This window comes from Somniosus microcephalus, chromosome 7 (assembly GCF_052327205.1).
Source record: "Somniosus microcephalus isolate GS21.2 chromosome 7, FLI_Smic_1.0, whole genome shotgun sequence".
Lineage (NCBI taxonomy): Eukaryota > Metazoa > Chordata > Chondrichthyes > Squaliformes > Somniosidae > Somniosus > Somniosus microcephalus.
Genome location: NC_140993.1, coordinates 187,186,078 through 187,212,877, shown reverse-complemented (window position 1 = coordinate 187,212,877; position 26,800 = coordinate 187,186,078).

Genomic DNA, 26,800 nt, shown 5'->3' with positions numbered 1-26,800 from the left:
CAATGTGTTTTTCTTAAGTGTTTTTCGAAATAGTAAGATGTTAAAAGTATCTAATTAGGGCTAACATGATTGCTTTGCCAAATAAACACACACTTTATTTTGTTCTTATAAATAAAAATGGAATCGGAAAGTACAATTATAATCATGGACTTCTGAGCAGTAAAATGAATTAATTATTTAATTGCTACTAATGCCCCATTTGGAAATTCAAACCGGTACTGTTCATCTTTTACAAAAGCAAAGTACTGCAGATAATGGTAATCTGAAATAAAAACAGAAAATGCTGGAAATACTCAGCCGGTCAGGCAGCATCTGTGGAGAGAGAAACAGAGTTAACGTTTCAGGTCGATAACCCTTCATCAGAACTGGAAAAAGTTGGAGATGGAACAGGTTTTTAAGCAAGTGTAGGGTCTAGAGTCATCTTTTGTTTCTTAACTTGTCCCATTACCATCTCCTTTTGCCTTGCACCATCATCCCTTTTGCCTCTTAATCTCTCCTGCCTTCCATCCTATCACAGACCTTCCCTTTTGTTCTTTCCTCCCCTCCCCCCTTTCCCTGCCCCTACACTTGCTTAAAAACCAGTTCCATCTCCAAATTTTTCCAGTTCTGACGAAGGGTCATCGACCTGAAACGTTAACTCTGTTTCTCTCTCCACAGATGCTGCCTGACCTGCTGAGTATTTCCAGCATTTACTGTTCATCTTTTGTTTGTTTAAACCAATCAACTCAGCTTTTATTAACATACATCAGGGCTTCTCAACCGGGGGCGGGACCTCGAGATGATTTCAAAGGGTCCACCAGTTGATTTGTCCCATCAATTTACAGGGGAGGCTACTGGCATAAACATCAGTAGTCTCCCCTGTATATTGAGACAAGTGGAATAGTCTCAGCTAAGACTGTGCATGCACAGACTGTTAGATCCGTGGTTCAGCGGATAAAGAATTACATATATAACAAACAACAGGTCTTTACTGGAGGAGGGTCATCTCAAGACTGGAGTACAGAGGCATGCGCACAGCTTATATACCGGTGTGGTTAATGCCGGTACTACAGTATACAGGAGCTGTAAAAAGTAGTTCTGACTTAAAGCACATACACTACAATTCCTCCCTTTTTAGATTAATAATACCCCCTTAATATTCAAATAACAATTACATTTTTACATGTACATTCAATAACAAAAAGTCCATTTATAGATTCAGTCTTTGGGGCGGCTTCCTGACCCTTTCGGGATAGCGCCTTTCCGGAGGTTCTTGTTCTTGGTGCAGAGGCGATTCTGACCCCTTTTCATCGGGTAGTTCATCGGGTTCCACTGCTACTGGGTCTGAAGTAGATGCTACCGGTATGTCGGGTTCATCCCCAGGCACTCGAGACATGGGGTTGACGCCTTCCTGTGACGCTAAGATCTGATCGACGTGGCATCTCACAATGTTCTCCCCGACATCCACTGTGTACATTAATGGCCCCTGCCTTGTACATATCGTTCTGGGTTGCCACTTCTCTGTTCAATAGTCACGGGCCAAGACTGGTTGCCCTACATTGAAGCTCCTTGTCGGCTTCTCGTTGATGTGCTGGAATTGTTTGTCCTCAACATTTCTTCGCACATTTGGTCTGAGCAAATCCAGACGAGATCTCAACCTTCTGTTAAAGAACATCATGGTCGGGGTCTGGTTGGTAACTGCATGTGTCGCGTTTCGGTAGGCTAAGAAGAAATTGTCCATCTTATGCTGTAGTGGAATTTCCTCGTCGCACATGGCCTTTATCGCCTTCTTAAAGGTTTGTACAAACCTCTCAGCCAATTCATTGGTGGCTGGATGATACGGGGCGAATGTGTAATGCCTTACCTCATTCCTTTTCATGAATTTTTGGAACTCGTCGGACACAAACTGTGGTCCATTATCAGAGCAGATCTGCTCTGGCAAACCGTTTCTGGCAAATATGGTCCATAGGACTGCAATCGTTTTCTCTGTAGTGGTTGAAGACATCTTTATCACCTCAGGCCACTTTGAATGAGCATCCACTGCTATTAAGAACATTGAGTCCATGAATGGACCAGCGAAATCAATGTGCACCCGTTGCCATGGAGAGGAGGGCCACTCCCATGGGTGTAGAGGGGCATGTGGTGGTGCATTTTGGACCTTCTGGCATCCTAAGCAGCTCTTAGTTCGGTCTTCGATTTGTTGATCGATTCCCGGCCACCACACATAAGCCCTAGCAAGGCTTTTCATTTTCACTCCCCCCAGATGACCTTCATGTAGCTCATTTAGCACTCTCTCCCTTAACTTGGGTGGAATCACCACTCTGGATCCACACATCACTGTCCCCTGGCATACTGACAGCTGTTCTCTTCTGGATGAGAATGCTGGCAACAGTGAGTCGCCATGTGTTGGCCATCCCCTCACCGTCAATTCATATACCCGCGACAGCGTCGGATCATTGCGGGTCTCCTTCTCTATATCCGCGTTTGTTACTGGCAATCGTTCAATTATCGACGAATAAAATATCTCAATAGGGTCCACTGCTGGTGCTTCCTCCACCGTAGGCAGTGGCAGGCGCGATAGCCCATCAGCGTTCTCATGCTGTTTTGTGCCTTTATATTCTATTTCATTTTGATTCGCCCCTAGAAACAGGGACCATCTTTGTAACCGCTGTGCAGTCATTACTGGCACGCCCTTCTTAGGATTAAAGATGGAGACAAGTGGTTGGTGGTCAGTCAGCAAGGTGAACTTCTGCCCATGCAGATATAGGTTGAATCTTTTTACTCCCCATACTAGGCTGAGGGCCTCCCTGTCAATCTGGGTGTAGCTGTGCTCGGCTGAGGTTAGTGACCGAGACGCAAAGGCCACTGGCCTCTCCAACCCGTCTGGGAATTTGTGTGACAGCACCGCTCCAATGCCGTAGGGTGATGCATCACATGCCAAACGAATTGGTAGTGCTGGGTTGAAATGGACCAACACCTCTTTTGATGTGATCAATTCTTTACACTTCTGGAAAGCTCGTCTACGTTCGTCATCCCACTTCCATGGTACCCCTGTTTGCAGTAGGGTGTTCAGCGGGTATAGTACCGTAGACAAATTTGGTAAGAACTTGTGGTAATAGTTTACCAGCCCGAGGAACGACCTCAGTTGTGACACATTTTCCAGTGCTGGAGCCTTGCTACTGCCTCAATCTTGTCAGGGGACTTATGTAACCCCTCTTCATCAATGACGTGGCCGCAATACGAGATCTGTTTCTGGAAAAACTCGCACTTGTGGCGATTAGCTCGTAGCCCGTATTCCTTTAATCTGGCGAGCACCTTCTCCAAGTTAGCGAGGTGATCACCGTCATTTTCGCCCGTGACCAAGATGTCGTCCAAATAACACTGGGTCCCTGGAATCCCTTGCAGGACCTGATCCATCGCCCTTTGCCAGATAGCCGGAGCCGAGGCTTTGCCAAACACCAGCCGGTTGTATTGATAGAGACCTTTATGGGTGTTGATCGTAAGGTAATGTTTCGAAGCTTCTTCTACCTCCATTTGCAAGTACGCCTGGGCTAGATCAATTTTGGTGAAGCGTTTACCACCAGATAGCGAGGCAAAAATATCCTCAATTCGTGGAAGCGGATATTGCACCGTGTGAAGGACTGGGTTCACTGTCACCTTAAAATCCCCACAGATGCGGATTTTCTTTGGTTCCCCAGGCGTATTACTCAACGACCTCTTCATTACAGGGACGATGGGTGTAGCCCACTCGCTCCAGTCCACTTTGGACAGTACTCGTGAACGTTCCAACCCTTCCAGCTCTGCTTCAACCGCTGGTCTGATCGCATAAGGCACTGGTCTGGCCTTCAGAAACTTTGGGCTTGCATTATCCTCTATTTTAATTGTTGCTGTTATTCTTTTTAGTGTTCCTAGCCCCTCCTGGAACACTTCTTCTGCGTCAGTTAGCATTTTTGACAGTCGCCCAGGTGTGACGTCGTCATCCTTTTTGGCCTCCACCTTCAGTGCCTGTATGGAATGCCAGTCTAAATGTATCTTCCGGATCCACTCACGTCCTAGCAGTGGTGGTCCTCCATTTGGCAACACATATATATCCATTTTAGGTATTTCCTGACCTTTATATGTCACTTTCACCCTTATTTTTCCTTTGGGGTAGACTTTTTTGCCCCGTATACGTCTTCAAGACAATCTCTGTAGCTTTCAAGGGTATGTGTGAAAATAGCCGCTTGTATTCTCTTTGATTTATGACTGTTAGAGCTGACCCTGTGTCCATTTCCATTTCCACTTGGACTCCGTCTATCTTGAGTGTAACCCAGATAGTCTGGTGATCCTCTATTTCGGTTACATTATGTACTTTCAGACAACCCAGCTCCTTGCTTCCGGAGTCTGTGTCACTTTTCTGTTCATCTGAACCACTGTCCATCACCTGGTGTACCTTTTTGTACTTCTCCTGTGGAGATTTCTTACTGTTGGTTTTCTTCCCAGACCTGCAGACTCTTGCTATGTGCCCTGCTTTCCCACACTGTCTGCACACTTGGTCCTTGAATCAACAATCTTTCTGGTCATGTGTTGCTCTGCCGCAGCGATAGCACTTCCCTGTTCCATAGGTCATTTCGTTGGTGCTGTATTCTTGCGGTCTCCATTGTATCTCTGCATCGCCGTTTGCGGCTGCTTCATGTGATACTGCCATATTGAAAGCTTTGTCCAGCGTAAGGTCCTTTTCTGATAGAAGCCGTTTCTGGGTTCCTTCACTTTGTAGCCCACACACAAACTTGTCCCTTACCGTATCTGCTAGTCCCGCTCCAAACTGGCAGTATTTCGATAGCTTGCGCAGTTCCGTTAGGTACTCAGCATTGCTTTCGTCTTTGTGTTGGTTCCTTTTATGGAACTTAAATCGTTCTGCTATCAGCAGTGGTGTGGGGCTTAAGTGGTCCTGTAGGATTTCTACTATGCTTCCTGTAGTGTATGTACTTTGCAGAAGGAACTATATTCTGCAGCCCCTGTATACTGCAGTACCAGTAGCGACCACCCCTGTATATAAGCCTGTGTAGTAACATTTGCATAGTATTCCAGGTTGCCTCCATTCAGTAAAGACCTGTTATAACCAACTCCTGCAGTCTGTGTCTCAATTATACATGGACATAATACTGGCGACGAGCAGATACGAACTTACCTACAGTCTGCACCACCTCATGGGGATCCATCCCTGAAGCAAAGTTATCAGAGGTTGAGGCCAGAAGGAAGAAAGAAACAGAAGAAACGGGCGTCGACCGTGGGCATCCACCTTTGAGTCAGCGGGGTTGAAGATTTGCAGGAGAGGCTGTCGAGAGTGGGGCTTGGTTATCCTGTCGATGGTGCTTCAGCTAATCGGGCTGGTGGCAGGTAGTACACTGATCCTTCCTGGGCTGCAGCGGTCTAGAGCTCGAGCGGGTGGCTTTGCAACGGGGCCGAGCAGCATTGTCGGGAAGAGGAGAGAGAGAGAGGGTGGAGCACACAGGGCACGGCCGGTGCTACGAAGCCGGGCAGCGTACAGACCCGAGAAGAGGGAGGCAAGAGTCCCGCAGGGTTGTTCCGACAACGGGGAAAGAATAAAAAATTAAACGCGCAGAAAGCCGCGAGGAGCTGCAGTTTGCCACGGGAACCGCGGAGAGCGGCATTAGCAGCAGCGCGGGGGGAAGTGCGCAAAGACCATAGGGCATCGCCATCAAGGCATAAAACGCCAGCAACAGCACTAGCAACAGTGGAGAAGACAGAAAGCGTGGGAGGCACCATCTTAATCCAGCGGGGAAGAAGGCAAAGCGTGGGAGGCGCCATTTTGTTAAATCGGGGAAGAAGGCAAAGTGCGGGAGGCGCCATCTTAGATTTCCAAGATGCCGAAGACTGGCAATATCACTGCCTTCGATAATGCAATAGAAGACTGGACCACGTATGTGGAAAGAGTCGAGGTATATTGCGAGGCAAACGAAGTGGCCGATGAGAAAAAGGCATCGGCACTGCTAAACTTAATGGGCGCAAGAACGTACGTCCTATTGCGGGACCTGATTACTCCAGCCAAACCGATGGCGAAGAGTTTTAACGAAATTGTTGCTATCCTACAGGAACACCTAAATCCTACACCGCTGCTGATAGCAGAAAGATTTAAATTCCACAGGAGAAATCAGCATAAAGATGAGAGCAATGCTGATTACCTTACGGAACTACGCAAGCTATCAAAGCACTGTCAGTTTGGAGCAGGACTGGCAGATACCTTACGGGACAAATTTGTCTGTGGACTCCTGAGTGAAGGAACCCAGAAGACGTTACTCTCAGAGAAAGAGCTGACGCTAGATAAGGCTTTCAGCGTGGCAGTATCGTACGAAGCAGCAGCAAGGGGAGCTGCGGAAATACAGCAAAAGCCACAGGAATACGGCACCCATGAAATGACACGGGGATTTGAAAAATGTTATCGCTGTGGCAGAACAACCCATGACCAGAAGGACTGCTGGTCCAAGGACAAAATATGCAGGCAATGCAGAAAGATGGGACACATTGCACGAGTTTACAGGTCTGGGAAGAAGACCAACGACAACAAAAAGGCTACTAAGGAACCGTACAGGAAAGTACAAAAGATGACGGACAGTAGTTCCGAAGACCAGATGAGTGATAGTGAATCTGGGAACAAGAGACTAAGCTGTCTCAAACTTCACAACGTAATCGCAAAAGAGGATCACCGAACCATTTGGGTCACCCTCACGATAGCAGGGTCTTAAGTCAAAATGGAATTGGATACAGGATCAGCTCTAACAGTCATGAATCGACGAGGCTACGAGCGGTTATTCTCACACATACCCTTGAAAGAGACATCCATTGTCTTGAAGACGTATACAGGGCAAAAAGTATACCCCAGCGGAAAAATAAGGGTGCCTGTCGAATACAACGGCAAGGAAATACAGAAATTGTATCTGTACATACTGCAAGATGGTGGACCACCGTTATTGGGACGTGAATGGATCAGAAAGATAAGTTTAGACTGGCACTCCATTCAGGCACTGACGGTGGCTGGTAAAAAGAATGACGACGTCACTCCTGGACGATTGTCAACAATCTTAGCTAACGCCAAAGAGGTTTTTCAACAAGAACTGGGAACTCTTAAAGGCGTAACCGCCTCGATAAAAATAGAAGAGAATGCAATTCCCAAGTTTTTCAAAGCAAGACCGGTACCATATGCAATTCGCCCAGCCGTCGATGCAGAGCTGGAGAATCTGGAGAATGCAGGTGTGTTATCTAAGGTAGACTGGAGCGAGTGGGCGACACCCATCGTTCCTGGCATGAAGAAAACGTTAAACAATAAGTCTGAGGAGCCAAGGAAGGTTCGCATCTGTGGGGACTTCAAGGTGACGGTGAACCCAGTCCTTCACACAGTACAATATCATCTTCCAAGGATAGAAAATATCTTCACCTCATTATCTGGAGGGAAGCGTTTTACAAAAATTGACCTAGCACAAGCATATTTACAGATGGAGGTTGAAGAATCCTCTAGGAAGTATCTCACGATAAACACTCACAAAGGTCTTTACCAGTATAATCGACTGGTATTCGGAGTAGCATCAGCTCTGGCGATATGGCAAAGAGCGATGGAACAAGTCCTGCAAGGAATTCCGGGGACTCAGTGTTACTTGGACGACATCCTAGTGACAGGTAAAGATGACAGTGAACACCTTGCCAACCTAGAGCAGGTGCTCACTAGACTACGTGAGCATGGGCTATGGGCCAATTGCCCCAAGTGCGAGTTTTTTAAGAAACAGATATCGTATTGTGGCCACGTGATTGATGAAGAGGGGTTACATAAGTCCCCTGACAAAATTGAAGCGGTAGTTAAGGCTCCAGCGCCTGAAAATGTGTCGCAACTGAGGTCATTCCTCGGATTGGTGAATTACTACCATAAGTTTTTGTTGAATTTGTCCACAATTCTGCACCCACTGAACACTCTACTACAAACGGGAGTAGCATGGAAATGGAGTGATGAATATAAGTGGGCCTTTAAGAAGAGTAAGGACCTAATCACTTCAAGAGAAGTATTGGTTCACTATAACCCATCAATACCGTTGAGACTGGCGTGTGATGCGTCTCCCTACGGCATTGGGGCGGTACTGTCACATAAATTCCTTGATGGTTCAGAGAGGCCGATAGCTTTTGCATCACGCTCGTTAACTTCAGCCGAGCGTAACTACGCCCAGATTGACAGAGAGGCCCTCAGCCTGGTGTGGGGGGTGAAGAAGTTCAATCACTACCTGCACGGTCAGAAATTTACTCTACTTACTGATCATCAACCTCTTGTCTCCATTTTCAACCCTCAGAAGGGCGTACCGATAATGACAGCACAACGGCTACAGAGGTGGTCCCTTTTCCTAGGGGCACACCAATATGACATCGAGTACAAAGGAACTAAACAGCATGGGAATGCTGATGGATTGTCGCGCCTACCGTTGCCGACGGTGGAAGAAGAACTTGCAGTGGATCCAGTGGAGATATTCCACTCGACCATAGTCGAATGTCTCCCTGTGACGAATGCAAACATAGAAAAGGAAACACGAAATGACCCGACACTCTCCTGGGTCTATGATTTAACGGTGAAGGGGTGGCCAGCACATGGCGAACCACTGCTGCCAGCATTCTCGCCGAGAAGTGAACAGCTGTCAGTGTGCAGAGGAACCTTGATGTGTGGATCCAGAGTAGTAATTCCACCCAAATTGAAGGATAGAGTGCTCAATGAGCTTCATGAGGGTCACCTGGGAGGGGTAAAAATGAAGAACTTAGCCAGAGCATTTGTGTGGTGGCCGGGAATCGATAGAGAAATTGAAGAGATGACCAAGAGCTGTACAGGATGCCAGAAGGTCCAAAACGCCCCACCACAAGCCCCTCTACATCCATGGGAGTGGCCCTCATCTCCATGGCAAAGGGTGCACATTGATTTTGCTGGTCCATTTATGGACTCAATGTTTTTAATTGTGGTGGATGCACATTCAAAGTGGCCAGAGGTAATAAAAATGTCCTCAACCACCACAGAAAAAACTATCACAGTCTTACGAATCATATTCGCCAGGAATGGGTTGCCTGAACAGATTTGCTCCGACAATGGACCACAGTTTGTGTCTGAAGAGTTCCGGAGGTTCTTAAAGAACAATGGTTTTAAGCATTACACATCCACCCCATATCATCCAGCCACTAATGGATTGGCCGAGAGGTTCGTTCAAACATTCAAGAATGCTATCAAAGCAATGTGTAATGAAGACATACCCCTACAACACAAGGTGGATAACTTCTTGTTTGCCTACCGGAATGCTACACATGCGGTTACCAACCAAACTCCAGCCATGATGTTCTTCAATCGAAGACTAAGATGCCGCTTGGATTTGGTTAAGCCAAACATCAGAAGAGATGTGGAGAACAGGCAGTTTCAGAATATGAATGAAAGGCCAACCAAGAGTTTTAAGATAGGTCAACCAGTTTTGGCCCGGGACTACCGCACAGAGAAATGGCAGCCAGGAACGATCTGCACATGGCAAGGACCTCTAATGTATACCGTGGTCGTTGGAGAGAGCATTGTAAGACGCCATGCTGACCAGATTCTAGAGTCACTTGAAAACGTCAAATCTACACCACGATCCTATACACTTGGTGATGAAACCGAAGTACCAATTGCATCTACCTCAGAATCGGTGATATTGGAAGCAGACGAACCAAACAACGACATTGATCCCGACTCAACTTTGCCAGAAGAACCTGATACCCCAAAGAGGCGTTATCCAGACAGAATCAGGAAGCCTCCTCAAAGACTGAATTTATAATTGCTTAACTTCAACTAATGTATCTAGCAACTGTAATTGTAAATATGTTATTTCATTGTTAATTGAATGTTATGTACTGCTTAGCTAAAAGGGGAAAAAGGGGAGGAATTGTAATGTATGTACTTTGCAGAAGGAACTATATTCTGCAGCCCCTGTATACTGCAGTACCAGTAGTGACCACCCCTGTATAAGCCTGTGTAGTAACATTTGCATAGTAGTTCCAGGTTGCCTCCATTCAGTAAAGACCTGTTAATAACCAACTCCTGCAGTCCGTGTCTCAATTATACACGGACATAAAACTTCCAAAATCCTTGTTTACTGGCTTCTCTGGGGTTATTAGATTCTGCAGTAACCCATAAGTTTTTGCACCCATGGAATTTAATGGAACCAGTGCTTTATTAGCATCTGGCACTTCATTCGCCCTGCAGTACACCTCAATACGTTCCACATATGTCACCCAATCTTCGACTTCATTGTCAAACGTGGAGAAACTGCCACTCTTCGGCATCCTTGGTTGCGCGTTAACTATCCCCAGTGGCGCCTCCCGCGCTTCCCCTTCTTCTCCGCTGGCAAAAAATGGCGTCTCCTGCGCTTTCCTTCCTTCCCGCGCTCGCCCGTCTTCTCCGCTGCGGCTTCGCAAAATGGCATCTCCCGCGCTCTTCTTTCTGCTCCGCAGCTCAATGGCGCCTCCCGCGCTCTCCCTGCTTCTCCGCAGCTCAATGGCATCTCCCGCGCTCTCCCTGCTTCTCTGCGGCTCAATGGCATCTCCCCTTGCTTCGCCCCGCGGACCCTGATCAGCCCGTGATCCCTGGCTGTGCTCTGCACGTTCTTCTCTTGATATTTGTCGACGCCGCTCGGTCTAGAACCCGGCTGTTTCTTACCCTCTCTCTCCCCGGTTTTGCAGTATTTTTCCACGATGCCGCTCGGTGATCAACCCCCGGCTGTGCCCTGCTCTCTTCACCCTTTTTCTTACCCCGTCGATGCTGCCCGGCTCTCTCTCTCTGCCGTCGGTCGGCTCCAGCCGTCGCTGCTCGGGAAGGGTCTGCTCAGGAACTGTCGTCGGTCTCTTACTGCTCGTTGTGGCTGGGGAACCAAGCCCGGCTCTCCACAGCCTCCCCAGCGAAGTTGGATCTCTGCCTGACTGCTGGGCGGTTGCTCGCGTTCGACGCCCGTGTTCCTGGACTCGACTATTTTTTTGTTTTTTTTTGTTTAATGTTGCAGGTAGATTCGAATCAACACTCGTCGCCACTGTTAGATCCGTGGTTCAGTGGATAAAGAATTACACGGATGCTGTATATAACAAACAACAGGTCTTTACTGGAGGAGGGTCATCTCTGGACTGGAGTACAGAGGCATGTGCACAGCTTATATACCGGTGTGGTTACTGCCGGTACTACAGTATACAGGAGCTGTAAAAAGTAGTTCTGACTTAAAGCACATACACTACACAGTCAATTTAGGTTCTTACTGTTGTTGAAGAAAAGAAAGAAAGACTTGCATTTATATAGTGCCTTTCATGACCTCAGGACGTTCCAAAGCACTTTACAGCCATTGAAGTATTTTTGAAGTTTAGTCACTGTTGTAATGTAATGATGGACACCATTTGAATACTTTGACAAGCCCCTTTGCATCTTACTGACTTTTACAACTGTATTTATCTCGGTAGGTTTTTTTTCTGATCCAGCTCTAATCGCTTCCACGTTCATAAACCACTCGCCCCTTTTAACTATTAAATAAAATAGTGGGAGTTATAACCTCTCTTCCGGGGGATTAAAACCTGAGTTGGGGGTGGAGAAATCTATGCGTTAGTCCAGCATTGCATGGGGCGAGGTAGCACGAGCCTTCCTTTCAAGCTTTTTCTTTCCACTCGTGCGGAACCGTCGTGTTGATTGGAAGCCGCTCACCATTTGAAAAAGCGGCGTCAATGGAGAGAGTGCACACATACCACGTGGCCTTGAGGGGGGGACGGGGAAGGAAAGAAAAAGACTCTCCAGTCTCTGGGCCTGCGGCAAGGCAGTAATAATCAGGATCCGGTGTGACTCTGTCCTTCAATATCTTCAGTCTGAGTTAATAAAATAGCAGCAGGCGTTATCACGATTTACCTCCTACCTCGGACTTGGTGTTTTATATTCAAGGCCATGTGTTTCTCTGATGGATGAATCAGCCTAGTCTGGGCGCTCGTGTCCTTTGAAGTACTGCCGGCTATTTGTGAAAGGGTTGGGCAGGAGGAAAGAGGTGGGCTGCCTTAGTCAATGAAGGATTAATGGCAATGAGGTCGGGTGGGTGTATTTCTCCATTTCTCTCATGCCAGCTGCCTCCACCATTACTGGTGCTGTTAATTCAAGTCTCTGGCTTGGGTTTAGTATTGAAATAAGAGGCAAGTTTTGTTTCCAAAATGGAGGATGTGGACCTGGAATTTTAGTCCAGTCCGACTGAGTGTGCACAAATCGAGCCTGTAGTGAGCATGGTGCTTGTTGCTCCTGGCTCATTTCCTGTTAAGCAAATGGGTGATGGGGTGGAGCAGATCTTGGGCAGCAAATGGGCACACAATGTAAATTTAGGATAAGAACAGAAAATGCTGGAAATACTCAGCAGGTCAGGCAGCATCTATGGAGCGAGAGAAACAGAGTCAATGGGCAGGATTTTCATTGGGCCATGGAGGTGGGATTGGAGGCGTGGGGGGGAGTTAAAATCCCAAAATCGGGGGTCCCAGCACCATCCTGCCCCCAACCCGCCTCCATACCAGTTTCAAAGGAGGTGGGTATCCACCCCGCACTGGGACCCGCATCCCTGAGGCGGGAAGGGGATTAGTGCCAGGTCGTTAACAGGCAGTTTTTAGCCTAATCCCTATTTTCAAGGTTAAAGTGTGGGATTCCCAACGGCTCCAAACCACGCCAAGTTAGAGGAGGCAGGCTATCGGGATGAAGGGCTTGGAGTTTTCGAGATGTCAGTGTTCAGGTGAGTGATGTGTGCATGAGTGCAAAGGTAAGTGTGTTTGGTGTGTCTAAAGTGTTTAAAGAAGTTTAAATTACCTTTTCTTACCTTTACAGCCTTCCTTCCTTTAGGTCTCGGGAGTCTCTCATCGCACTGGCACAGAAAGCAGAATGGCTGCGAACTGTCAAAAGTGACAGCCTTCAGCTTTCTGTGCAGGAGAGATTTCTAACTGAGTCTGTGGTGAAGTGCTCATGTTAGAAGTAAGACTGTCAGTGTTTGAGAGCTTTAAAGAGCTTTCAAATACTGATATTTCATCTATCAAAACCTCTTGACAGATGAAATTTCAGTCTGTGATGTCACCTGTTGCCGGGTGGCACTTAATTGGCCTGCTGAGCCTGCTGGGCGGGCTCAACAAGGTCAATCAAGTTAAAATCGCATGGATTGGCCGCATCTCGATGGAGGTGGGACTACAACCCCGAAAGTTGTAGTCCCGCCTCCATCACGGCCCCTGAATGAAAATCCAGCCCAACGTTTCAGGTCGATGACCTTTTGTCAGTCCTGAAACGTTACAAAGATATTGAAGGAATAATTCAACATGGAGATATTCAACTTACCTTTGGGAATTGGAGAACATTTGCAGAACTATCCCATAAGATTGAGTGGGCTTGATTCCATGATAGAGAAATTATCCATTATCCATGTGCAGTTAGGGAGTATGAGTGATGGGGTGATTGAAGTTGGGGTTAGTTCAGCCTTCTTTCAACATTGATACCTACACACTTCCAATGGAGCACACTGAACAGTGATCAGAAGAGGAAGCCTCAGTTAACCCTTTTCCCTTCTTATCCTGGAACTGCTGAGGTCAGTCAAATTGTTCTTTCTGATCTGCATGGCCAAGCATGACACAAGATGGTTCACTTACTCACTAAATCATTGTGGAGGCTTCAGTTTCTTTTTCCATCAGAAATTAAAGTGTTAATAACTCATGATCGAGTGAAAATAATATCTAATAGACACAACTAAATTTCACAGTTTAGCAAATTGTCCTAGCCCTGTGACCTGTATCAGTTGCATACATGCAGTATTTTACAACTCACTGAGTCAGCCTTTACATGGCTGAGCTCTGTAAAAGCGCAGAGGATGAAACTCTGGACCTAATAAGAATTCATAGGTAAGTAGTTCTGTAGCTAATGGCATTCCAATTGAATTTCTAGATGTCCCAGGTTGCATCCACCAGAATGAGAACAGAAACAGTAAAGGTCATTTCTGTGCCTCATTGAAAAGAAATATATATAAAAAGATGTCAGATCTAAGTACTTGGAATATAATTTCTCCCATGGCTCCACTTGCAGTTCCTGATTATATTATCAACCCTATGCACATAATTGTGCCTGTCGGTATGAGTGTCACGCACATTTATAATCCCATATATATCCATGAAATTATTTTGCTGAGAGATTTTCCTTTGGCTTCCTCATGAAGTTAATAATAGGTAAAACATTTCAAGTAAAACTGTTTGTGAGATAACCTTTACTACCGGTGCTGGATAGCTCAATTAAAGTTAGCTCACATTCCATACTGTGACATTAGAAAGTTCAGGGTACAGACACCATGATAGTATAAAATATATTAAAATGAAGGCCCGGCACATCCTAGCAATATTTTAATCTTTCTTTAGAAGAAGATTACACGAAGAAGCAGCTGAGTAGCTACAATACCACACCACTAGATTAGACTTGGAAATTAAGCTCAAATCTCAGCCACGGCATTTAGACACCATTGGACATAAGCCTCAGAGGATTGGTTGCATTCTGCAAGGAGCAGAAGGGGGAATAAAGTACTTAGGAGTGCAGATATTCTCCCAATACCATTTAGTAATTACTCTTAAAAAGTCAACCAAGAATCAATGCTGCAGTACCCATAGTGATATTTGAACCTTGGACAGTCACACACTTGTTATTGAGGTAGATTGTGTGTGTGTTGGCGGCAGGGTGGCGGGGAGAGAAACGATTGGAAAATGTATTAAATAAGAACATTGGCCTGAAGTTTTGGCCTAGGTTACAAATTTGACCAAACCAGAGCAAAAGATCGCAAATTTCAAGCGCAAATTACGTCCAGTGCGAATCGAGATTCCGTGATCTTTTACCCTAGTTTAAAATATATCGGTTGGAAGCTAGCCTCACTCAGAAAATGGAGCATGCGCCCGGGTCGAATTAATCAGTACGGCGAGTTACCGCCAATTGTGCCTGGTTGCTGGCCTTCGAGGAGGCTCTTAAAATTAAGTGTTTTTTTAGACACAAGGACGCTAAAAGGCATCTTTTAACTTGCTTTAAATATTACAACATATTTAATTTATTAAGAAACTGACTGCTGTACACCAAAGAAGAAGAAGCAGAAGAAGAGGGAAGAGTAAGAGTAAGGATCTCCAATGCCATGGCAGACCATCCTCAAAAGGAGAGAGCCAGGTGATTTTCGGAAGCAGCTCTGGAGGTAATGGTTGTGGCCGTGGAGAGGAGGTGGGCTGTCCTCTTCCCCCAGACTGGAAGGAAGCCCTCGCCATACACCTCCCGATGGATGTGGCAGGAGATAGCCACACATGTGATGGCCAGCTCAGTGGTGGCAAGCTCAGCCACCCAGTGCCAGAAGAAGTTTAATGACCTCACATGGGTGATCAAGGTGAGTGAAGGCTTCAGCAAATTCCATATCCCACCATTTACACCACAAGCCTCACACACTGTTCAATGCACCACACCCCAATCACTCACCTACCAACAATCTCTACATATCAGTGGTGTCAGCCATGCTTCAGTGGGTAGCACACTCGCCTCTGAGTCAGAAAGTTGTGGGTTCAAGTCCCAGGGACTTGAGCACATATAGCTAGGCTGACACTCCAGTGCAGTGCTGAGGGAGTACTGCACTGTTGGAGGTGCTCTCTTTCAGATGAGATGTTAAACTGAGGCCCCGTCTGCTCTCTCAGGTGGACATAAAAGATCCCATGGCACTATTTCGAAGAAGAGTAGGGGAGATATCCCCGATGTCCTGTCTAATAGTTATCCATCAATCAACAAAACAAAAACAGATTGTCTGGTCATTATCACATTGCTGCTTACATGAGCTTGCTGTGCACAAATTGACTGCCACATTTCCCACATTACAACAGTGACTATACTTCAAAAAGTACTTCATTGGCTGTAAAGTGCTTTGAGTCTGGTGGTCGTGAAAGGCACTATATAAATGCAAGTTATTCTTTATCACCACTCACACCTCACAATCATAGCTTCACTTCACCCTCACAACTTTACCACTGCTGCAACACTCACACCCACATCTCACACACTGCACACACTGACAGCTATTCAGCTATGACAGGCACATCACCCAAACACATTGCACCACACTCACACACACACTTCCCTTTGTCTTGCAGGCCAAGGTGGCTCACAACCAGAGGGAGCAACAGCAGGCAGGTGGGGGCAGGCTGACATGCAGGACCTTGGCCAGCTGGAGGAGAGAGTTCTGCAGGTCATTGGGCAGCAGGTCGTAAAGGCAGTGGCAACCAGCGAGGTTGAAACCCTTGGGGACAACAATGGAATGGTCATTCCTAATCCTTATTCTCACATCCCACTTCCCCCTCATCCAACAACCTCTTCTTACTTTCAAGCTGCTGATCCTGTATGCATGCATATCTGCATCCCCCTCCCCTCTCCTCACCATAACCCGATCCTTGTGCCTTTCTGCTTTCAGATAATAAACAGCAGGCACTGGACCAGCCAATCCCCAAGGTGATGCAAGAGGGCAAGGGGGGAGAAGAAGAGGAAGAAGAAGAAACTGCATCACTGCATCTGTCACTCGCAGACACCAGCTCAGAAACTGGCACTATGCATACTTTAGAGGGTACATAGAAACATAGAAGATTGGAGCAGGAGTGGGCCATTCAGCCCCTCGAGCCTGCTCCACCATTCAATGAGATCATGGCTGATCGTCCAAATTCAGTACCGTTCCTGTCTTCTCTCCATATCCCTTGATCCCTTTAGCCTTAAGAAATATATCCAACTCCTTCTTGAATACATTTAATGAATTGGCCTCTACTGCCTTCTTTGCTAGAGAGTTCCACAGGTTCACTACTCTCTGGGTGAAGAAATATCTCCTCATCTCTGTCCTAAATGGCTTACCCCTTATCCTTAGACTGTGACCCCTGGTCCTGGACTTCCCGACCATCGGGAACATCCTTCCAGCATGTAGTCTGTCTAGTCCTGTTAGAATTTTATAAGTTGCGATGAGATCCCCTCTCATTCTTCTAAACTCCAGCGAGTACAAGCCCAATTGACTCAATCTCCCCTCATACGTCATTCCTGCCATCCCAGGTATCAGCCTAATGAATCTTCGCTGCACTCCTTCCATGGCAAGAAAATCCCTCCTCAGATAAGGCGACCAAAACTGCACACAATACTTCAGATGTGGTCTCAACAAGGCCCTGTACAACTGCAGCAAGACATCCTTGTTCCTGTACTCAAACCCTCTCGCTACGAAGGCCAACCTACCATTTGCCTTCTTAAACGCCTGCTGCACCTGCATGCTTACTTTCAGCGACTGGTGCACAAGGACGCCCAGGTCTCGTTGCACTTCCCCTTCTCGCAATCTATAGCCATTCAGATAATAATCTGCCTTGCATGGAATTAACAGTGGGGCTGGGGTTATTTGTCTCTGACCAGTCAGAAGCCACTGAGCTGCTCCAGGGAACCTCTTGCGGTTTTGAAGTGCTCCCCTATTCCTGAGTTCTGACCCCCCGAACTTATTCGGTGGTGATGTAGACAGAAAACAAGGTGACTCGTGGTTTGGGTGCAAAACAGAGCAGTATTTATTGAAAACAAAAGAAAGAAACAAATTAAAATAATACTTTTGCTTAAACGCAGTACACTTAGTGTCCACTAGAGGGCTCCCTACTCAGTGCAACTCTCCTTTGATTAATACACGCAGTACACTCAGTGTCCACTAGAGGGCTCCCTGCTCAATGCAACACTGCTTTTATTTTAAATCCAGTACTTTTTACTTAACAGACACATTACTCACTACAGCACCTCAGCTTAGTGGCTTTTACTTAAAAACACAGCACTTTAATACAGTTACTTTAAAACAGCTAACAGCTTTCACCACAGCACTCAGCTTGATGCAACAGTCCTTTTAATGCAGTTTTAAATACAGTACTTTAAAACAGCTACTCATTTTAATGCAGTTTTATATACAGTACTTTGAAACAGCTATTCCCTTTTAATACAGTTTTAAATACCGAATCCAGTGTTCACTATAGCACTTCTCTGCTAGGTGCAACACTGTCTTACTTAAATAGGGGAGGAAAAACGGACACAACGAGGGAAATCGACTAAAAAATACCATACTTATGAAATCCCCACTTTACTTCCAACCCTATGCCTATCCTAAGTTGCCTTGTGTAAGGCCAGAAAAATATATGCCCACCACTGCAATGCCAGCTCCGTGCCCTGCGAACTTAGATCTTTACTGCCCCGAAGTAAAAAACACCCCAGTGTTTTAAAAGTAAGCTGCTGGTGTTTCGCTTCTACAGACAGACTCCCACGCTGTAGAGGCACACAGAGGCAAGGCTAGAGAGAGCCAGAGCTTCTGGGAAGCTATCTTTTATACCCCCATTTGGGGCCCGCGCAGCTCCGGATGTTTCTGGGCTAAAACAAAAGGGATCCAACTGCCCCATTGTCCAGTAATGGGTGATTCATCCAAACCCATTCATTTTAAACTGTTCCTTTTCTCAGTTCAAATGTCTCCTCTGTGCTGAGCTTTGAATATAAAGCTGCAGTTTAAATCCTGATGGGTTTTGAATGGAGCTGTATTACAATGTAAACAGCTTGGGAGGAGTGTAAACAGAAGGCCATTGTTCTGTGGTCACCCAAAACCGCAGTCTGAAGTGGATAATCCCTTGTGTACAAAAAGTAGCAGTTCCTGTAAACAAACATTGATTATCTGCTGCAGGGGGTGGGGTGGGGACTCCCCTTTGATTGGCATCTCCATTGAAAGCTGTTTTCCACGTCCTTTGTCTTCAGCCATGTGGTCTGATGGCCATTTTTATCCCTGAAAATTTAAAGGCACATCGGATACTAAAACTTGTTTGTAGTATCCTTGCCAAAAGTGAGCAATAATTTTTGACCCCTCCACAAACAACCTTCCCTTATATTTAACTAAATCTATCCTTGATCCCCCGACACCTCCATCTCCCCTGCCCAGAGAGAATCGTAGTACGGCAGGCATCTATTGACAGAAAAACCAACAATTAATTAAAATAATCAATACACGGAGAGGGTCCAATACCCCTGCACCACTTATATTCACAATAAGTCAAGCATGGAGGGGGTCCTACACCCCTGCACCACTTGTAACATAATTTTAACATCTTTAAAGGGATTGTCATCCAGCCAACATGTCTGCTATAAAGGTGGAAGACAAACGAGCTTCCTTTAACTACAAACAAGCAGTAAAATAATTAACCAGTTCCATAAATTCTTAGTCTTCAATTGTGTTTGCAGCAGCATTTTAAAATGTTGTGGGCATCTGTTTCCTGCTGTCCCCTTTTCTTCACGGACTGGGACTGCTTTCTTCCTCGGGTCTCACGGTATGCATGTCCTTGGTGTCTTCCGGAACTCTGAAAAAACAAAATAAAACATCACCAGGTCCCCTGGCTTGGGGAAGTGTAATCAGGTCCCGTGACCTTGATCCACAATACAATCCTGGAACCATACCACACTCAAAACTTATGCACTAATATATCACTGAAATTAAAATTAACACGTTCTACCTTAACACACGTTCTACCTTAACAACATGTTCTACCTTAATAGCATGTTCCACCTTAATACACGTTCTACCTTAAACCATAAATTAAAATTAACCCATTCTAACTTAACACACGTTCTACCTTAACAGCATGTTCTACCTTAATAAAGCTATATACAAGCGCCGCCCGTCTCCGGGCGGCCAGCTCAGTCACTGATTGGGCTGCCACAGGCTGCTCCTTGCTGCGTGGCTAGACTGATTCCAGCTTCTGGTCTCACGCAGGTTATGGCTGCTGATTGGGGACCTCTGCCCTTTGGCTTCTCCCTGGTACGGGAGTCCGCCCTACTCCACTGTAAAGTGGGTGACCATACTTTTTTGGGCTGGGGCACCCGAAGAGATCTCTTAGGGAGTGTTGCCGGGGGGGCTACCCTGGCAAGCAGACCCTTGGCTCGGGTCACACTTCCTGCTGGCTGGGGACCTCCTCCTTCGGGTCCTTCTCCTCCCAAACCTGGGCTGGGGACAGGCAATCCCTTGCCACTGGCTGCCGGTGGCTGAGGGCCTTCCCCTTCAGGTCTAAAACCTGGTTCAGGCTCCTCCCCGGAGTCCCACAAGAGAGGGGGAATCACATGGGCCAAGTGCTGGGGAGCTCCTGTAATCCCAGCTGCCTGTTCCCCTGCCCCCTGCTTAAATAAACTGCACTGTTTGATATAACTGGCTGCCTGCCAGTAATCCTGTTCAAAATCATGAATAGCTCCTCCCACCACACAAGCCACAGTGCCTTCCTGTGAACTTGGACCTGCTGCGGGCTGGGGATTTCTACTCTCAGGTTCACTCCCAGCTGCCTGTTTCCCTGTGGGACCCATTAAGCTAAATGGGACCTTGTTAGAATGGGGTGAATTGGTCAGGCCCTCTGAGTGGAACACCATGCTGGGGGCTCCAGTCTCCACCGAATATCTCCTCTGCACCATCTCCTCCCCCATCTCAACATAATGCCTGCTCCCCTCAGCTTTTTTGCGGCAACACAGGTCAACAGGCTGTGCTGGTTCTAGTCATTGCTGGGAGTGAGGTGGGGCAGACTGGGTCAAAGCACCGGTGGTGGCTGCTACTCTCCCCTGGCCAGTCAGAAGAGACCATAGGGACTGCAAAAATGACTCAATTGCTGCAGGAAGGAGGTCTGGCCCTACCTTTTGGGCTGGGGCTGTGGGATCCTTTTCCTTGTCCTTCCAAGGATTTTTACAGTCTTTTCTCCAGTGACTGTCTTTCCCACACCCGTAGCAATTTAACCTAGACTCAGAGGTCCGCTTCCCCTCCTGGTGCCACTCTTTCTTACTCAGGCTCCCAGATTTAACCTCATGGACTCTTACCTTGGGTTGGGGAGCCTTGATACCCCTCATGTTCCTGAAGGCTACTGTGAGCCAGCGGACCACCGCTTCTTCAGTGGTCTGGGGGTCTCGGGGGTCAAAACAAGCCATGACCTGGGCTTGGATCTGGGGTAAGCTCTTTGTCATGAGACACCGGAGCCAGTGAGTCAATTGGACTGGTCCAGTGCGGCCCGCCCTGGCATTCCCGGGCATGCGCTCCGGTAGACTGGCCACAGCCTGTCTGCGAACGCCTGCTGGGACTCCCCTGGGAGCTGCACTGTTCTTTCCCTCCGAGCAAACGGGCTACCATCATTGAGTCCCATGGCCTCCAGTACCTCATTCTTGAGACCCTCATAATCCCTCTGCCCCCTTTTGCACTCACCAGATAGGGACTGGAGGAGATCACCTGCCAGGGAAAACAGCAGCATTTTTGCTTGCTCTGCCTCATCGCAGTCGTTTACACAAGCTGTTTGCTCTATCTCCCTGAAGTGCAGAGAGGGGTCTCCATTTTTAGTGAGTTTGGGGACGTGGCTAACCATGTCCCTGAGCTGGTGGGTGCCATACGGCACCAGAAACTGATTCTGGATATCCCCTGGGTCATCTTAATCAAGGGCGGACCGTACCTCCGTTGTCGGAGCGGGTACACTGGTCCTGGTCCCGGCCTATCTAGCGGGGCCTGTTGTGCTTCCTCTACCTTCCCATCCTCCACCCCTCTTTGCTGCTAGAGCTCCCGAAAGCTCGGAGCTGTGGGTGGCGGTCGTGGGACCTCTGACTCCCTGACCAACCTTTCCCTGGGTGTTGCCAGTGGGATGGTTTTACTTGGGTTGCCAGTAAAATCCGACTGACCTGCCTTCGGGCTGATCAGGCATATCATCCCCTTTGCTCTTTTTAAAGCCATACTCAGGCTTTCTATCTCTGCCCTACAGGGGCCATGATCTGCTTCCACAAACCCTTGCTCGCAGGCCAGCTTATATGCTGCCTTTACTTCTCTAACCTTCCCCTCCTGCTCTTTTAATTCTTGAATGAGGCGAGCATTCTCCTCCCGCACCCTCATGTCATTGTTCTTTGCCTCTGCAACTAGGCATTTCAGGTACTCTGACTCTTGCCTCGTGTGGCTTTTGCCCTCACTCAACTGAACTACCAGGCACTCTACCTTGGCCTGGTATTCTTCAACCTCCCTTTCCCTTCCCCAACTCTCTGCCCTGGCTTCCCTAAGCCTGCGGGTAACCTCCCCAAGCCTGCGGGAGCCTAACCACAAACAAACCAGTGGGATAAAAAGAAAGCCAATAACTGCTGCTCTTTCGAGACCCAAACCACTGTCTGCCGCATCGCACACCATTGCCAAGGGTCCTGCCACGGTCGCCATTTTGTACAGAATTAACAGCGGGGCTGGTGTTATTTGTCTCTGGCCAGTCAGAAGCCTCTGAGCTGCTCCAGGAACCCCCTTGTGGTTTTGAAGCGCTCCCCTATTCCTGAGTTCTGACCCCCAGACTTATTCGGTGGCGATGTAGACAGAAAACAATGTGACTCGTGGTTTGGGTGCAAAACAGAGCCGTATTTATTGAAAAAAAAGAAAGAAACAACTTAAAATAATACTTTTGCTTAAACGCAGTACACTTAGTGTCCACTGGAGGGTCCCTACTCAGTGCAAATCTCCTTTGATTAATACATGCAGTACACACAGTGTCCATTAGAGGGCTCCCTGCTCAGTGTAACACTGCTTTTACTTTAAATTCAGTAATTTTTACTTAAAATACCTTTTACTCACTACAGCACCTCAGCTTAGTGGCTTTTACTTAAAAACACAGCACTTTAATACAGTTACTTTAAAACAGCTAACAGCTTTCACCACAGCACTCAGCTTGATGCAACACTCCTTTCAATACAGTTTTAAATACAGCACTTTAAAACAGCTACTCCTTTTAATACAGTTTTAAATACAGTACTTTGAAACAGCTACTCCCTTTTAATACAGTTTTAAATACTGAATCCAGTGTTCACTATAGCACTTCTCTGCTAGGTGCAACACTGTCTTACTTAAATAGGGGAGGAAAAATGGACACAATGAAGGAAATCGACAAAAATACACAATTCTAACAAAATCCCCACTTTACTCCCATCTCTATGCCTATCCTAAATTGCCTTGGGGAAGGCCAGAAAAATATATGCTCACCACTGCAATGCCAGCTCCGTGCCCTGGAAATTTAGATCTTCACTGCCCCAAAGTGAAAAACACCCCAGTGTTTTAAAAGTAAACTGCTGGTATTTCGCTTCTACAGACAGACTCCCATGCTGTAGAGGCACACGGAGGCAAGGCCAGAGAGAGTGAGAGCTTCTGGGAAGCTATCTTTTATACCCCCATTTGGGGCCCACCCAGGTCCGGAAGTTTCTGAGCTAAAACAAAAGGGATCCAACTGCCCCATTGTCCAGTAATGGGTGATTCATCCAAACCCATTCATTTTAAACTGTTCCTTTTCTCAGTTCAAATATCTCTTCTGTGCTGAGCTTTGAATGTAAAGCTGCAGTTTAAATCCTGATGGGTTTTGAATGGAGCTGTATTACTATGTAAACAGCTTGGGAGGAGTGTAAACAGAAGGCCATTATTCTGTGGTCACCCGAAACCGCAGTCTGAAGTGGATAATCCCTTGTGTACACAAAGTAGCAGTTCCTGTAAACAAACATCGATTATCTGCTGCAGGGTTGTTGGGGACTCCCCTTTGATTGGCATCTCCATTGAAAGCTGTTTTCCAAGTCCTTTGTCTTCGGCCATGTGGTCTGACGGCCATTTTTATCCCTGAAAATTTAAAGGCACATCGCCCAGGGATTTTTTAATCAAAATTTAATCTTCAGAACTGTAAATTATTGCAAATTCTTACAGTCCCCCATCGAATACTAAAACTTGCTTGTAGTATCCTTGCCAAAAGTGAGCAATAATTTCTGACCCCTCCACAAACAACCTTCCCTTATATTTAACTAAATCTATCTTTGATCCCCCGACACCTCCATCTCCCCTGCCCAGAGAGAATCGTAGTACGGCAGGCATCTATTGACAAAAGAACAAACAATTAATTAAAATAATCAATACACGGAGGGGTCCAATACCCCTGCACCACTTATATTCACAATAGGTCAAGCATGGAGGACGTCCTATGCCCCTGCACTGCTTGTAACATAATTTTAACATCTTTAAAGGGATTGTCATCCAGCCAACATGTCTGCTATAAAGGTGGAAGACAAACGAGCTTCCTTTAACTACAAACAAGCAGTGAAATAAATAACCAGTTCCATAAATTCTTATGATAGCAAAATACAGCAGATGTTGGAAATCCAAAATAACAACAGAAACTGCTGGAAAAACTCAGCAGTTCAGGCAACATCCGTGGAGATAAATTTGAGTTGACATTTCGGGTCGAACCCTTCTTCAAAACTGGAAAGAAAAGAAAATAGATCGAAGGCAGGGCTGCGATCGGACAAAAGAAGTGAAAGAGACAAAAGTAGTAGAAGAGACAATAAAAGGTGTTCGAAGCCAGACGAGATGGTAATAGGCTAAGATTACGTGTGAAGTGTACTGGCAGGGCAAGAGATAGCTGCCAGGTGGGAGAGTGAAACAAAAGGAAATGGGGGGTGGGAAAGAATTGGAAAAATTACAGTTAAAAAATTAATGGGGGCCGAGGTTATGATCTGAAATTGTTGAACTCGATATTGAGTCCGGAAGGCTGCAAAGTGCCTAATCGGAAGATGAGGTGCTGTTCCTCGAGTTTACGTTGAGCTTCCGTGGAACAATACAAGAGGCCAAGGACGGTGAGTTCCGAGTGGGAATGGAGCGGTGAATTCTTAGTCTTAAATTGTGTTTCCAGCAGCATTTTTAAATGTTGTGGACATCTGTTTCCTGCTGTCCCCTTTTCTTCACGGACTGGGACTGCTTTCTTCCTCGGGTCTCACGATACGCAGGTCCTTGGTGCCTTCCGCAACTCTGAAAAAACAAAAGAAAACATCGCCAAGTCCCCTGGCTTGGGGAAGTCTAATCAGGTCCCATGACTTTAATCCACAATGCAATCCTGGAACCATACCACACTCAAAACTTATGCACTAATATATCACTGAAATTAAAATTAACCCGTTCTACCTTAACACACGTTTTACCTTAACAACATGTTCTACCTTACTAGCATGTTCCACCTTAATACATGTTCTACCTTAAATAATAAATTAAAATTAACCCGTTCTGCCTTAACACACGTTCTACCTTAACAGCATGTTCTACCTTATCTATCTATATATATAAAGCGATGCTTCTGTCTGTCTGTCCTTCTGTCTGTCTGTCCTTCTGTCCTTCTGTCCTTCTGTCCTTCTGTCTGTCTATCCTCACGTGTGCGTCTGTCGGGCTATGCGCTCGAAAGTTACAGAGCGTACCTACGCGTGCGTTACGTCGAAAGAAAGCTTACCTTTCCAAAACGGTCTTAAGCGTATTTACGTTTCGGCCGGGCTAAAATCGCGCCCGCGGTATCCGAAAAACCTTCAACATTCCGCTCGTTAGCATCTCATTATCTGCTCATTAGCGACAGAGTGACCTCGAGGTCTTATCGTTCTGAACTGAGGTGAGTAGCTGCCATCTTGCTTCCATTCTTTTTCCTGCTTTCTGCGTCTTTCTTTTCAAATATACATTTCCAGCAAAATAAAATTGAATTTATTAAATTGTTTTAAAAAAAACTTCATTCATTTGTAAATATTTTCTCTAACCTGAAGATTCTTTTTCCTACCTTTCCCCGTTTTTGTTAGGCCTGAAAGCCTGGGTGTTTCTTGCCCAGCCAGGCCCGACCTAGGTAATTCTCCCACGGCTTCTGCTAAGCTCCTCACCCCGCTCCCCCCCCGTGTCACGTTACCTTCTTGTTTTTGACTCCAAAGTGGATAACCTCGCATTTATCCACATTATACTGCATCAGCCATGCTTCTGCCCAATCACCCAACCTGTCCAAATCATACTGGAGTTTCTCGGTATCCTCCTCACAGCACACACGCCCACCCAGCTTTGTGTCGTCTGCAAACTTGGAACTATTACATCTAGTTCCCTCATCTAGATCATTTTATACATTGTGAATAGCTGGGGTCCAAGGACCGATCCTTGTGGTACCGCACTAGTCACTGCCTGCCACTCAGAAAAAGAGCCGTTTATTCCAACTCTTTGCTTTTTGTCTGCCAACCAGTTCTCTATCCATGTCAATACCTTGCCCCCAATCCCATGTGCCTTAATTTTACATGCTAATCTCTTATGCAGGACCTTATCGAAAGCCTTTTGAAAATCCAAATACACCACATCCACTGGTTCTCTCTTATCTATTTTACCAGTTACATCCTCAAAGAGTTCCAGTAGATTAGTCAAGCATGATACTGCAATAGCAAAGTACTGCAATAGCAGGATCTGCACAGGGTGAGGCACCGGGCATGAGTGGGCTGTAGCAAGGCCAGGGGAAAAGGTAGCTCGGGGGTGATTTCGCATGAGAGTTCTGCTGCACAGGACTCAAATGAGGACCTCAATGGGACAGCCTTCAGAAGAAGGGTGATGGGCATGCACACCAAATTTATAGATGCAATGGCAAGCCTGCCACAGAGCCTCATGGCAATGTCAAGAAGCATGGAGGAGTTTGCCTTCAACATTGCATGAGGCTCTGCGCAGAGCTTGGAGACCAGGATTTCCAGGCTGGAAAAGATGGAAGACTCACGAAGAGACCGTATTAACCCAACCATAATGGCACATGATGGGCGATGTCGCTTCTGCACAGGTGGAAGCGACCCAATGTCTAAATGCTGCAGCAGACATGCAGACCACTCTCATGTAGTCTCTGCTTGGTGCCATTCCAACTCAGACTGCTCTCATGCAGTCTCAGCTTGATGCCACCCAAGCAC